This window comes from Corvus kubaryi, unplaced genomic scaffold (genome assembly GCF_017639235.1).
Source record: "Corvus kubaryi isolate FWS band 111438036 unplaced genomic scaffold, C.kubaryi_AGA036_p1.0 67, whole genome shotgun sequence".
Lineage (NCBI taxonomy): Eukaryota > Metazoa > Chordata > Aves > Passeriformes > Corvidae > Corvus > Corvus kubaryi.
In genome coordinates, this window is record NW_024582055.1 from 2,312,564 (window position 1) to 2,326,321 (window position 13,758).

Below are 13,758 nucleotides of genomic sequence, written 5' to 3' on the forward strand. Positions count from 1 at the left end.
ATTCTCCTAAAAAACCCTTTCAGACCTAATTTCTTGTAATCTGCTTTTGGTCAGTGAGCAAGGGAGAAACCTGTCAAGGATCTAAATGAAAGCAAATTTCTTTCTCAACTTTGCAATAAACTGAATCCAAACTTCAAGTTCAACAAGAGAATGGCCAAATGCTGTTCTTGTGTATATCACTTCTTTACACAACAACAATTTGAGCCCATTAGAAAAGTCTTCTTAAGCTTATTGGGGGGAGTGGGGGGGGGCTGTCCCTAAAAAAGGTTCAAGATAGTGCAATTTGGCAGTTAGGCACCAAAATCTTCCTCTGAGAAATTTAGTGCTACACAGTGTTAGGGGATATGTTGACATCTGGTGCTGTAGATATATTCAAATTCAAAAGAACATGGACAGAAATCAACAATGAGACTGTTGGTTTCATTGCATTAATAACCACCTGCAAGAAAAAAAATCAGTGAAATCAAGATGGATGCCAGTTGAAGCACTTCACTTCTTAATTTATTCATCTGCAGGTGAAAAACCTGCCATTGCTTATATCAATTTCCTAGATGTAGTTCCCCTAGATACTCTCACAAAGGGATATACCAGAATCCTTGTAATCTTGTAACAGTTTACCTTCATGCTTGAGTCAGGTTTTATACTGGTAAGTGTGGGTGTTTGGGGTGAGAGAGACAAGGCTCGAGTTTCATGAACAGTGCTGGGAAGGGTGGGCTCTGAAGGTGCTTGCATTGCTTCCATGGATATGGGTCAAGCAGAATTAGGCAGTCTCACCCATACTCTGTGGAACATCATCAGCAAGCTTCATTTTTTTCTTTGAAATGTAAATCATCAGTGTCTCAACCACTTGAATACTAAACCCAGCAGATCAGAGTGAGTGTAATACTGGATTCTCTTTAACTAACCTGTCTTCTGAAGAGTGCTGTTTTGTTTTATTTTCCTCACCACATGCTACTCTTTCTGCTGTATCTTGATTTATCCTTTCCAACCTTGTGTTGGTAAAACCTGACAGCCCTGAAAAAGCTTTATTTTGTTAGTAGGTTTTTGTGGGCACACTATACGTAAAGGTCACTCAAACACAGATTTGCTGTTCTGCATTTCAGCTTGACACTGTTGGTTCCAGATTTTTTATGTAAATGGTGTTAGGATAGTATATTTATTTCCAGCGAAAAGACAGCACAATCAATTTTAAAAAAGCAAATGGTGCTGCACTAGATCACACACTTTCCTCGCTAAAAATAGCAAATCAAATGCTGGGAGTCGCTGAATGCTTTCAATCCTCACTCTAAGGTAAAATTACAAATTAGGAGTATTTCCTAATTTAGGTTTCACAAACTACTACTTTCTGGGCTTAAGTCTTTTGTTATATGGTAAAACAGTTAAATCACAACCCTTTGGAAATATTGGCTGAATATTTCTGAAATTGGCAGTGTATTTTAGAAAAGAATTATAAGGTGAGATCACAGGAGCTCTTGTCTATTCCGTTTTTTCTTTCCCCCAGAGCTGCATATTTGTAACACCTGCTGAGCCAAACAGGATCTCTAGGTCCATAATAGCCTTTAAACTCTAACCTTTTGGTATATAAGAGAACCAACCTGCTAATCTAAAGACATTCTAGAATAAATAATGCTTTTTCTCCCGTGTATTAGCAGCAACCTTTATAGAGGTTGCATGCATACCTTCTCTTAAAGGTTATTATGCTAATTTAATTTTTAGATTATTTTCCTCGTAACATAAATACATTTATTTTGTTTATTCTAAAAATACTGAAATGCTAACCACAGTATAAAAAGTGGAAAATACACTGCTTTCATCAGCTTCATTCTGTGTGCTAATGACAATGACAATGAATTTTAAATTACCCATGCCAACTATTTTGTCTGTATACTGCTAATAGGAAAAGACAGTGGAAGCAGGATTAGTATTGCCTTGGAAGTAAAAGAACTATAGGTGCTAGTGAGAAAGAAACATTACACAGACTGGTTTTTTTTTTTTTTTCCCTTAAATTAATATTATTTTCCTTTTATTAGGCTTTCGTTTTAAAAATGGGCTATGTTATCAGTAATGTGAATCTTAATTGAGTACTCTTTTGTCTGCCATGATAATTTTTAGCATGCCGTAATGTTGGCTATACTGTTCTGAAGGTTGTTCTGACCTCAAGTCTTAAGTAAAATAATTTCTGACGGAGGGCAAGATAACCTTCACATGTACCATAATTGTCCTTGGATTTCTATACATCTTACAACTCTCACTAGTGTAAGATTTTCTTTCCGTCTGTCATTTTCATGGGGTTCTGTGAAGTTACAACTTACAAAATTATTATTTTTTTTAAGTCTGTGAAAGAAAGCTCATGAAATGACTGCACAGGTCCAGACACACAGGCCTTTCTTGTTTGGCCCCTGTAGCCTCCATCCTGAGCCACTTGCCTGCCATTTTCTGTAGTAAAGCCTTTTTTGGAGCTACTCCTTAACTTATCCCTCTATATTATGGGTGAATTGGACCCTTGTGCAGCTCTGATGCTACACACCCTGTTCTCTTGAGGTCTTCCAAGAATTAAACAAGATATTGAATTTTCAGAATTAATTTTTCTTTTTCTTTGATTCTGAATATACTCTTAATATCACCTTTTCAGGAAACCCATGCAGTTTCTTTCCCATCTTGTGTTCATATATTAGTCTGAAACTTGCTTAACGATTCTAAGAAAAACAGTGAAGAGAAGCAAATCATAACATGGTGTTTGAACTGTGATGACAGACACAAATCCCCATGAATACTCACGTGAAGGAGCCTTAGTCCCTTTTCTATTTGATGTTTCTGTTTTGCTTTTTTCTTAATTTGAAAGTGTGTTGCTTATGAAAAGATCAGCATGAGTACAAAGACTGGGTATTTATATGTATTTCACATACGTTTGGAATAAAAATCTTATTTAAAATGATGTCAAGAACTACAATAGCAAAATTGAGATCTGGAACTCTGATCATGCCAGTTAAAGAAAATATTGTTATCCTTAATTTTTCTTTTTTTTTTTTTTTTTTTAACCAGCAGCACAATAGTGGCTCCTATTGATTTGTAGTCTGGTGCCAGACATTATTACTGCTAAAATATAGTCCATGTAAAAATCAATGCATGCATACTATAGTACATTAATTACTGTGTAGTTTTTGCTTCCCAACTAGGTGCATACTGATTCAATATTAGGTCTTCACATGCTAAAGATCTAATGAGCCCTTCTTCTGTAATCCATTATATAGTATTACTGCAGATGTAGAACTGATTTGCTCGCAAACTTCAAACTTCATGGAAAGTTGTGCGATATTGTTGCCTTTCAGGTTTTGAAATTATTCAGCTTGTTCAAAGACAGTAAAATCCCAGAAAACAATCACTGTAGGATTAGATGAGCAAGTAGAATGTACATGTGGCTGAAACGGGGAGATATGAAAATTTATCATTAAGAAAAATATATTGTTTGTATATTAAACTGTGCACATGCTTTCTCTGTATCCGTGGTCCATTATTAACACCATCAGAAAGGAGTAGACAGATATAAAATTTACAGGTTTAGTTTTAAGTGAATGTCCTGCTTTTACAGAATTCTCTTTGGAGAAATCATCTTGCGTTAATACTTGGCTTTTTACATAAATCTGTAATACTTTTGAAGCAGGTTGCAGTGTTTCAAATGGGCATAAAAAGCAGTTCATGAATGTACACAAACTGAAAACATGTATTACAGAAGCAAAATCTCTTCCTTTCCTGTAAATAGTTGCCTTCTCAAGAAGTCAGAAAATGTGTTGCTTAGGATTACAGCTGGAGTTAAAACAAGTAATCAAAGCATATTTCTCTTTTTCTGAAATAAATGGAGATGGAGGTGATTTTGACTTGGAAATAACTGCAACTTAAAAACACTCTCCTGCACAGACCCTAAACCTAATGTGTTTAAATCTTGTTGAGCACATTTTTTTCTGATGTGAGTGCTTTGAAGCTAAACTTATACATTTTAAATTTGTTTGACTTAACTTTATGAGCACCTAGCTCGCTCACACATTTTACTGTTACATGAAAATAGTTTGAATGATCCAGTACAGTACATAAAGTTTTGTGTGCGCTGATGTGATTATTCAAGAACTAGATATTGAAAATGTTTTGTGAAGCCTTATTAAAGGAAGAAGATACTTATTATGTTAAATTTGATGTAAAAATTTTAAGTAGAAAATGTGGATTTTAGCTTAAGGCGTTTCACAGCTGTGTTTTTTCTGGAATCTCAATATACAACCTGCCTGATGAGCTCAGTTTAATGTGGTGAAGGCACTCACTACGAAAATCTAACACCAAGTATTTCTGTTGCTGAGCTACTGCTATACCCCTTGTTTTACCTTTCTGGTCCAACTAATCTTGCTGAGGGTATATTTGTAGTAGGTTTTGCTTGTGTCTTCTACTAACTGATGGCTTAAGGTTAATATAACAATGTTGGAGTTTTTAGGCTTTGGCTTTGGGTTTTGGGGTTTTTTTAAGTCCTGTCATAATTTTTATTATGCTCTGTTTTTTTGTCACCGGCTATAACTGAAGATCAGGAAGTTACTAATCAAGTCTTCATTAAGTTATCTTGTTTGGGGGTTTTTTGTACTAAGTTTAGAAAGAGTAGAGATGCAATTTCTAATGAGGAAGACTGACCTAGAATGACACTGAGTAAGACCTACGTACTGCATATGTGATTCATCAGCACATTATATTATTTTTCTTCTAGAGGTACCTGCACTTCTGCATTCATTCTCTCAAAGTCAGTGGCATGCTTAGTAATGGCTTTGGTGCAAGCAACTTGTTAACATCTTCCAAATAAAAAATGGTTGTCCTTTGAAACAGTTCCTACTTCTCAGAACTCATTTCATGACTGGGTGATGACCAGTTATGTCCCTAAATTAGCTGTGTGACTAATGTGTTGTCATATAATGTAGAAGTGGCAAATATTTTTTTTCAGCAGTAAAATTCAAATTACTTTCCCTGTATTTCAGTCCTTCCAAGCTATAAGGTAATCAGAATTAATTGGTAAAGAGCATGTTCTCTGCAAGGCTCTCTGGGCCTAAAATCTTTCAGTCCCTACTTGCTTACCAGGAAGCATTGTATGAACAGGTTTCTTCACACAAGGCCTTGAGCTTGGTCTTGGCAAAAAGGACAGGATCTTCATTCCCACTTCATAAGACTAGTCTGTCATTAAGTCACATAAAGAAGGAACATGTGCTTTCAAATTCTCTTGAAAAAATAAAAAGAGCAGGAATTACTGAAAGGCATCACATTAGTCCTTCCTTATTAGGCATGTAATGAGATGAAACTGCTCTATGGAAAACAGTAAAGATGGGAAGAAGCTTTAAAGTACAGCTTTTAAAAAATATAATAATTTCTGGATTTTTCTTTTTAATCTATGGCTGATATCATCAAGTATATTCCTGTACAAAGAAGACTAGAAACTCACTTGAAATTTCCCAAGAACATTTTTACAGATAACGTGCCATGAAAGGCTGAATTTTGAGTTTTTAAAAATAAAATTAAAAAAAAAAAAAGAAACCAAACATTTCAAGAGAGGTTTGCAGGTGAAATAATTTTTTATCCTTCACGTAATGGGAGCGATGTGGGAGGAGTTGTGATCATCTGAATTGTGATTTCTCTGCAGTGCAGTTGCATGTCCTCATAACTAGATCACAGATTAAGAATATAAAATTATACTTTAGTTATGCATATTTGAAAGCTGTTTAAGAGACTTGTTAGGCTCTAAATTGTTGTGGAGTTGTTTCAACAATAGTTCAGAATTAATTTGCAGAGTTTATGAAAGCTGAGGTTGACACAGAGACCATGAAAATGGAGTGCAGATATCTGCAAATACCACAGTATAGGACATGTTTGGAAGGTTTATAATTTTGACAGTGGATTTAGAGTTTGAATCTACATTTTCCAGTGTTTTTTCCATGGGTGTGTTTGTTCATCTCTACTTCAAATAAATACAGTCACTAAGTAGAGGTGAATTTATCCTAGGAGTAAGAATGAATTTCTGCTCTTTTTTCATCAATGGCAAATAGCAATTTTTTTTTTTAAAGAAGAATGAATTTGAATACATTTCTGTTATCTGATAAGAGTATAGTTTTGCGAATGGTACTAATCTTCCCAAAGGTTCAATATTTGTATTTTGAGTCCATGAAGACTCTTGATGTGTTTGGAAAGATGGCCCACGTTGATTGTATTAAACTGAATAAAATTACATCCTCAGTGTTGTGTCTATCTCCTCCCTCTACCTTTCACTTACTGTACAAGTTTCAATTCAGTTGGAGGCTGCCAGAATATTTTGTAAGCTCCCTTTTAGGAAACAGTAGATATTGCTGTAGTGAACTGGGCTATTCCTTCTTGTTGAGCAAGGAAAATGTTAATCTGTGAAGAGAGATTTTTTAAAATGTGTATGATTTAAGTAAAACAGACATTGCCAAGCCATATTACAGGCATTCACAACTGTTTAATTCTTATTATCTTTGCTTTCTAATTCACCTGTTTTTCTTTTAAATTACAGTTCAAATGTTTGGAGATTTGAACATGTAATTAGATTTCTCTCACAAGAGAAAAAGTGGATTATTTTTCTTGATGGTAGGTTCTCCATGGAATTATATTTTACATTCCATAACTAAATCAGGCCATTACATAAGTGTACATATAATTTACTGTAAAATCTGAAATCTGCCAGATAACGCCAACATGCCCACAGCCTCTGCTGGCTTGGTCAGGCTGCATGGTCTGTGCAGTCACACCTGAGACAGCACTGGAGAAAATTACTACAAAAGGGAAAAAATATAAAAAAAGGTTTAACAAACCAGTGTGTAGGCTTTTGTAGTATCTTCCTTCTTCAACTTTTCCGAAATTCAAAATAATCCACCTATTTTTATCCCAAATCTTTTCTTCCCATGTGGTTTTTTATCTTTCCTCCTGACAAGACTTCTTTGATATCACTTGATCCACAGGGTTTTGGAACTGTATTTTTTATTTTGTCATTGTGGTCCATTTTGTTTACTGCATCAATGACTTCACTATTAATGAAATGGTGGGGCTGGCGGGGTAGTTCTTGAAGGAATTCTGGTTATTCCAACATGCATCTACACATATTGAAATAATAAAACATCTGGGAAGTTTCAGTTTTAACTGGCACTTCAGAATTTATTGATGTTTGTACTCTGTTACTTGCTTGAAAGATGAAAGAACTGTTAATTTCTAAGGGGTTAGATCTTTTTGTGGTTAATTGAAACAGAACAATTAAGTTCAGTTGATATGAAATGGTTCAGTTTAGTTGGTGGTTTGAACAGCTCATTCAGGGTTTTATAGCCTGATACTTGAAGTTGTAAGAAAACAGCAAACAGAAATTGCCAGGTCAAAAAAGCATGCGGAAATAGAGGTAAAAATTCTGAAGTGCCAGATGTGAGCAAGTACTTCTCAATGCTCGGAGAAGTCGCTATAAGGAACGTGCTACAGAATCTTTTGTGTTTTATGAGTGCTGGGGTGAGGTTTATTTCTACTTCTTGGTTCTGATATTTACAAAATTTTATACTATTTCCTCACTTTTTTTTAGTTTTTTTACTGGTTCTGCCCCTCCCCTTCTGTTCTCATGGGTAACATGTTTATCTCTTGCTGTGTTTGCAAATAACTGCTCAGCAGGCAAATGCCTAATGCAAGAATGTTGCAGAAGTTCAGGCGGATGACTCAGGTCTCCACAGGAAAGCATTTTCTCCACTGTCACTGCTCAGTGACAACTGCTGGTCTGCTTTCAGGGAAGAATTACACTTTCCTGCATCATTGCCGGATGATGGAGGATTTGGTTTTAATGGGATTCTGTTGCTGTGTGAGAATGGTCATCTGTAACTCTTAGCATAAAAAGAAAATAAGGATTTCCTCAGCAGTTTTCTTACTAAAAAGGGGGGATGCTGCACAGTTTTCATTTCACGTTTTGAGAGATAAAACCTCAGGGGTCATGGAAATCTAAAAGAACAGCCTGTAGATGCATAAGTTTTTTTGATCTCCCTATTGCACTGTTTTTGACTGAAGACAGAAGACTGAGTTGTGAGGGACAGAGCAGTAAACATTTTTTATACATCCTGCTGAGATTGAAGGATGCCTCTTTGATCACTTCAGAAGGAAAGAGTGATTGAGAGAGACTTTCCCATGTTGGGGTGGAATTGTCAAATCATGCATCCACATTTTGCTATAATGATTCCACTGGAACTTAAAGAGGGTAACGGAAGAGTAAATTAGCCTGTATTTATCTTGGATTTATGTATTTAACACACTAATATATACCTCAGAACATCACAGTCCTCTTATGCAGTATGTCTTGCTATGAATAATTAGTATTATCAATATCAGGATTTTGTTACTAATACAATCTTGTTGCATTTGGTCATTGAGACATAAAATATTTCCAAACTCATGTTATGATTGGATTTATCCCTGTTCTCGAATTGCAGGCTTTTTCCACTGGTGCCTGAGGCTTGCTGGGTTAAATGATGTCTGAGGAAAGCTTTAGCGTTCACTGCTTGACTGCTTCATGTGGAATTAAATGAGCTTTATGATACAGTATTATGGGTACTGATGAACAAAATAGAACTACAGTGTACAACACTGATTAAATTACTGTATTTTTCTTAAGCTAAATTTCTACATCATGATTTATAAGTTGATTAATGTTAGTCATGCATGAAAGCCTGTCTGAATTAGATTCTCAGTGCTGCTATAGGTTATGCTTAGAGAATTCTGATACGTGTGTAATCTTTGAGGTCATCTTCAGTAAGATATGATGCAAGTAAATGAATACAGAAGAGGTTTGAATTCCACTTTTTTTCCCACTCTAAAACATTTAGGAAGGGTGCAAATATTGCCACTGTCAAAGTCATACATGTGTCATAAAATATGCACTATCAATTGTCTTAAAGTGCCAGGTGTGGCTGGTTCGTACGGTTCAGGAGTTGCAGCAAGGATATTAAGATCATTCAGGTGTTGTATGTTCATGACGTTAATAAACACATGACAGCTTTTACTGTCTGAGGTTTCAAACCCCAGTGTGAAGAAGGGAGGGACGGTGCTAAGTGAGGCAGAAACTGGAAGGGGTTGAGCTATTGCTTGTTTGGTTTGCTTATTTGTTACAACACTACTCAAGCATAACTTTCTTCATGACCTTTTAAATTATTTGGTACTTGATGATGTACTTCATTTGAGAGTGTGTCTTTAGCCTTGAGATTTAAAGTGGTCGTTGCAAAGGAATATTGATGTGCAGGCAGTTAATAGATTTTGATTCCATGGAAGTGGTGTGGGGCAGCTCAGTCATTTGTTTTTTGGCACTGGCTGCATTGTGACACTCAAGTTTTACTGGATTAAAGCAGCTGAAACTTGTTACGTGTTGACTTCTATTTCCTTTTTTATGTTACTCCTACTGAACAACAGGTTTTAATTCTGTTAATGCATGGCACTACTGTATTTTGGATTTGTAAATCACTTTCTTGGATCTATAGAAAACTTTTTTTTTTTTTTGGTATCTTTTGTGGGTTGAGTCTGACTTTTAGACTTCAAATTTTCTTTGAATATACCTACGTAATTCTTATTATATCTTACTTGCATGTAATTTTTTTCAGACATTCCCAGTATTAGCATAGGTACAGATAGTTATGACCTGGCTAACTCAAGGAAAGGGATGAATATATGATAATTTACCTTTCAAAAAATTCTTCCATTCTTCTCTTAAAGCTGACACTAACAATTTCCTCTTTCAGGAAGGGTGGAGTATTCTTTCCGTGTAATTTTTTATTTTTTCTTAAGAAAAACTTTCCAATTCTATAGCTTATAGAGTTCCCATTGGTGTATTAACTAATACAGTAAGTACTGTTCCTTTTCAGTTGTAATGTCATTTCTGTAATGAGCAATGCAAATACTTTCCCATCTAATGGCTTTTTTTTTGAAGCTCACTTGAGAAAGATTTGTTGAGTGGAGGATCTGTTTGCAAAGTTCTATTTGAGACTGAAATTTCAGTAGAGTTATGGACTCCTGAATACAGAGACCTATTAGGAAAATGCTGGCAAATATATTGCAAATATAACTTCCTAGTAAAACGCTGAGAATATCCCACATGCTGCTGCACGTTCTTGTTGTCATTTGTACAGATACAGTATACAAGGGGGAAATCTGTCACTGTAAGATTTCACTTCAGAGAAACTGCAATAACTAACCTTTTTCAGCACTTGGGAAGAAATTAAAACAGCAGTTAATTCATCTCCACTGTGTTAACAATTGAAACGCATAAAAAAATAAATCTCATTCAACTCTGAGGTGCCTAATTTTGACATTATAGTTTCAGACCATCACACGGAGGACAGCACAGGGCTTAATTTAATTGGATTGTGTTGGAAAAGGCTACTACAAGACACTCTGGAACAGATTTCCCAACAGCCTTAAACACAGCATAATTCCTTTCACAGAGTGGGCGGGAAATACCATCACTCCTGACATGATTGTGTTTTACACTTGGTTTGCGCATATGCAGGTGTTGACATAAGGTCCAGAGCAAAATAAAGGATGGTGGCTTGAAAAGTACTATGAAGAGAAATAAGATGCTCAGCATGGATCAGGTTAATGCACATTAGGAGTGTAGGACAGATAACTCCTTTGGCTGAATATGGAGTCTAGCTTGCTTTATAACATAACAAAGCACATCACTTTTCTAGTATTAGCTTAGTGTGCATGAGGAAAAAATGTAATCCACATGACAACTGATTTTTGTTACTGTTTTCTTTAAGGCAGAACATAAGAGCTCTGGACTCATACTGGCTCTCCAGTATAAATCAGATTAATCTTACTCTAATTGTTTTCTTTTTAATGTGCCTTTCTTGAGGTCGTCTGACTTTTGCTGTTTTAAAATCACTGATAGGGTGGTCTGCCTTCTATCTTGGTCTCTCAGTTTCTCTTCATGATAGAAACCTTAAACAAAACATAGCTATCTCTTTATTTGGCTGTTAAAATTCTGTTACTTTTGGAAATATAGTGTCTAAATATCAGAAATTTTGAGTGAAACTTTGAACTGGTTTGGTGCGGTTTTTAACTTTTTAATTAAAAAAATATCTTCATATATATATATATAAAACAGTAGGAAAGCAGTACTGTATAAACTGGGTTGCCACAACTACTAGGGGAAAAAAAAGTAGAGAAAAATATTAACTTTTTTCTTTGGGGGCTTCAAATTCAGATTACTTGCCAGTAAATGTCAATCAAGTCAGCCACAGCAGATTGCTGAGACTTTAAGCAAGCCATCCCAAGCTAGCTTCTTGGCGTACGAGAGTCTCAACTCTGGTGATCACTTTAACTCACAACGCCCAACCAAAAAACCCCACCTTGCACAAACTCATATTTTATGTATGTCTTGCTGCCTCTGTGGTGGGAGGACCATGGACATGGTGCAATCAAAAGGCCTGGGACAAAATGAGGAGTAGGAAACAAGCCCGAGTCAGAGTTTAGTATTCTGTTGGCTATAGTGTGATGTCTTTCAAACAGACCAAGGGAAAGAACAATCAAACAGTGAAAGAGACTTCAGATCACAAGTTCATTAATTATGAAAGCTAAAGAACAGATAGCACACACTTTAGTGAAGGTGCAATGATCAGTATACACCATTACGTGTGTACAATGCAAATTTCCTTGAACCCCGTGTGAGAAGTAGTGAGATGTTTTTGAAGAAAAATAATGAATACACTTTAGAAAGGTAATGACATGCCTATATATCACTGAAACAGGAGGCAGAACACAAAACAAATTAATGATTATTTGTAAACCTAATAAGGAAATGTCAAGGACAGCTAGTGTACCAGACAGCACATGAATGGGAATCAAAGAAAAGAGAAAGGCAACAGCCACTAAGAAAACTACAGGAGAATTACTGTAGTAATAATTGAAACCATATATAAAGAGAATTTAGGATTGACAGAAAGACTAACAACTCTGGTTTTCATAATATTCAGGGATCTTTGTCAAAAACTTAAGTGGTGTCATTCTCTACTATGCAAAAAAAGGACCTTTTAGAGGGTGAAAGTATGGAACGAAAAAAATATCTTTTGTGAACCTTGGTTGCTTGTGTGACTGAGGGTATGGAACCTCCCAACCTGTGTGCAAAACTATTTAACGTGAAAAAAAATTCTCAAATGCTAGCCTTAAAGTAAGCTCATGAAATTTTTTTTCTGTTTGTTTTTTTTTTTTCTTCCCGTTTTGGTTTGGGTTTGTTTGTTTGTTTTTTTGTTTGTATTTTTTGGTTTTTTAAAATTTTTTCCCTTTTTTGTTGTTTTTCTTTTGTTTTTTAGCAATGGCTGAGATGGTGTTTTAAAACTTAAAAAAACCCCCCCACAAAATAATTGTCATAGCTCTTCTTCTTTGGAGGAAATGCTGTATGTTCTGCTACTGTGCATGGTAGAACATCTCTGATCTCACATCTCTCAGGCTTCTTGGGAGAAGAAGAGAACAGGGAGCCGTCACCTAGACTGAAAATCCATATACACTTCCTCCCTTGTATTTCTTGAAAACCCTTACGTTACTGTGGATTCTTGCTTTTGGAAGGGGACCCAGAGGAATGCTTTTGCATTGGGAAAACTACATTTCTTTGCAACTGCAACCTTCTCAGGGAATGGACCAAGTTTTGCAGTCTTCTAAAATAATATTAAGAAGAAAAGAATATTTGAGGAGTGCTAAATTTTGTCCTCACCAGAGAAGAACATTTTCTTCCCCATTTAAAATCATGAAGTTTGTAAACGTTATCTTTTATGCTGTAATAGAATCTTTAATAACGAGGTAAGAGAATTTTTGCAATTTGTCTGTTTTCAGCCCCAAGTTTCAACTGAGTCTAGTTATAGCCTAATGAAATTCAAATAGCTGGACTGAAGGTTAGAAGGGTGATGACACAAGAAGCTGATATTAATAATGTATGTGAGCAAATAGACTTGCAGTAGCGGTTCCAACAGTGTGGAACAAGTTACAAAGACAGGTCTGTCTCAATATGACCTGCACTAGGAAACAGGATTGAAACTCAAGGTCTGCAAGTTTCAAAACACAGCTTTCCTGTCTGCTGAGCTCCTGTCTAGTAAAAGCCATCCCCTGCTGTGCAGCAAATGCCCGCATCATTTCATGACAATCTGGCCAAATAAGCAGTTACAGATTTTCTCCCTTCTGAAGCTGTCAACCTTACCAAGTGTGGTGTGGAACTGAATTAGTATCTATGCTTGATCGTTTGTCGTGGTGGAAATAACCAGTTTTTGTACTGGTTCTGTGACAAAGCAATAGCAAAGTATGTGAGCTAAATTACCCCGTGCTCCAGAAAACATGAAACTGCCTCGTGTTTTGTGCTTCCTTAGCAAGCAGGAAATCTTTGCAGTTCCATTAATTGAGCATAGATTTCCACCTGGCTAAATGATCATGAAATACAATATCAAGGTCTGCATGCTGCTTTAGGTTCTTTTGTTAAATAATAATAGTGATTTCTTTTCAGGTAAGGGTTTCCAGCTTCCTGTATTGTTCATCCTAAAATCTGTCAATGACCTGAAAGGAAGATAATCTTGTCTGTCATCTTCTCCTGAAAAATGAAATTTTTCTCCAAGAAAAATTATTGCATCAGATAATGCTCATATCTTACCTGATTGTTTTTGTGTCTAGTTCTGGGTACATCCATACCATTTTCTGGAAATATTCAGCTGAGGATTCATTGGTAAGACA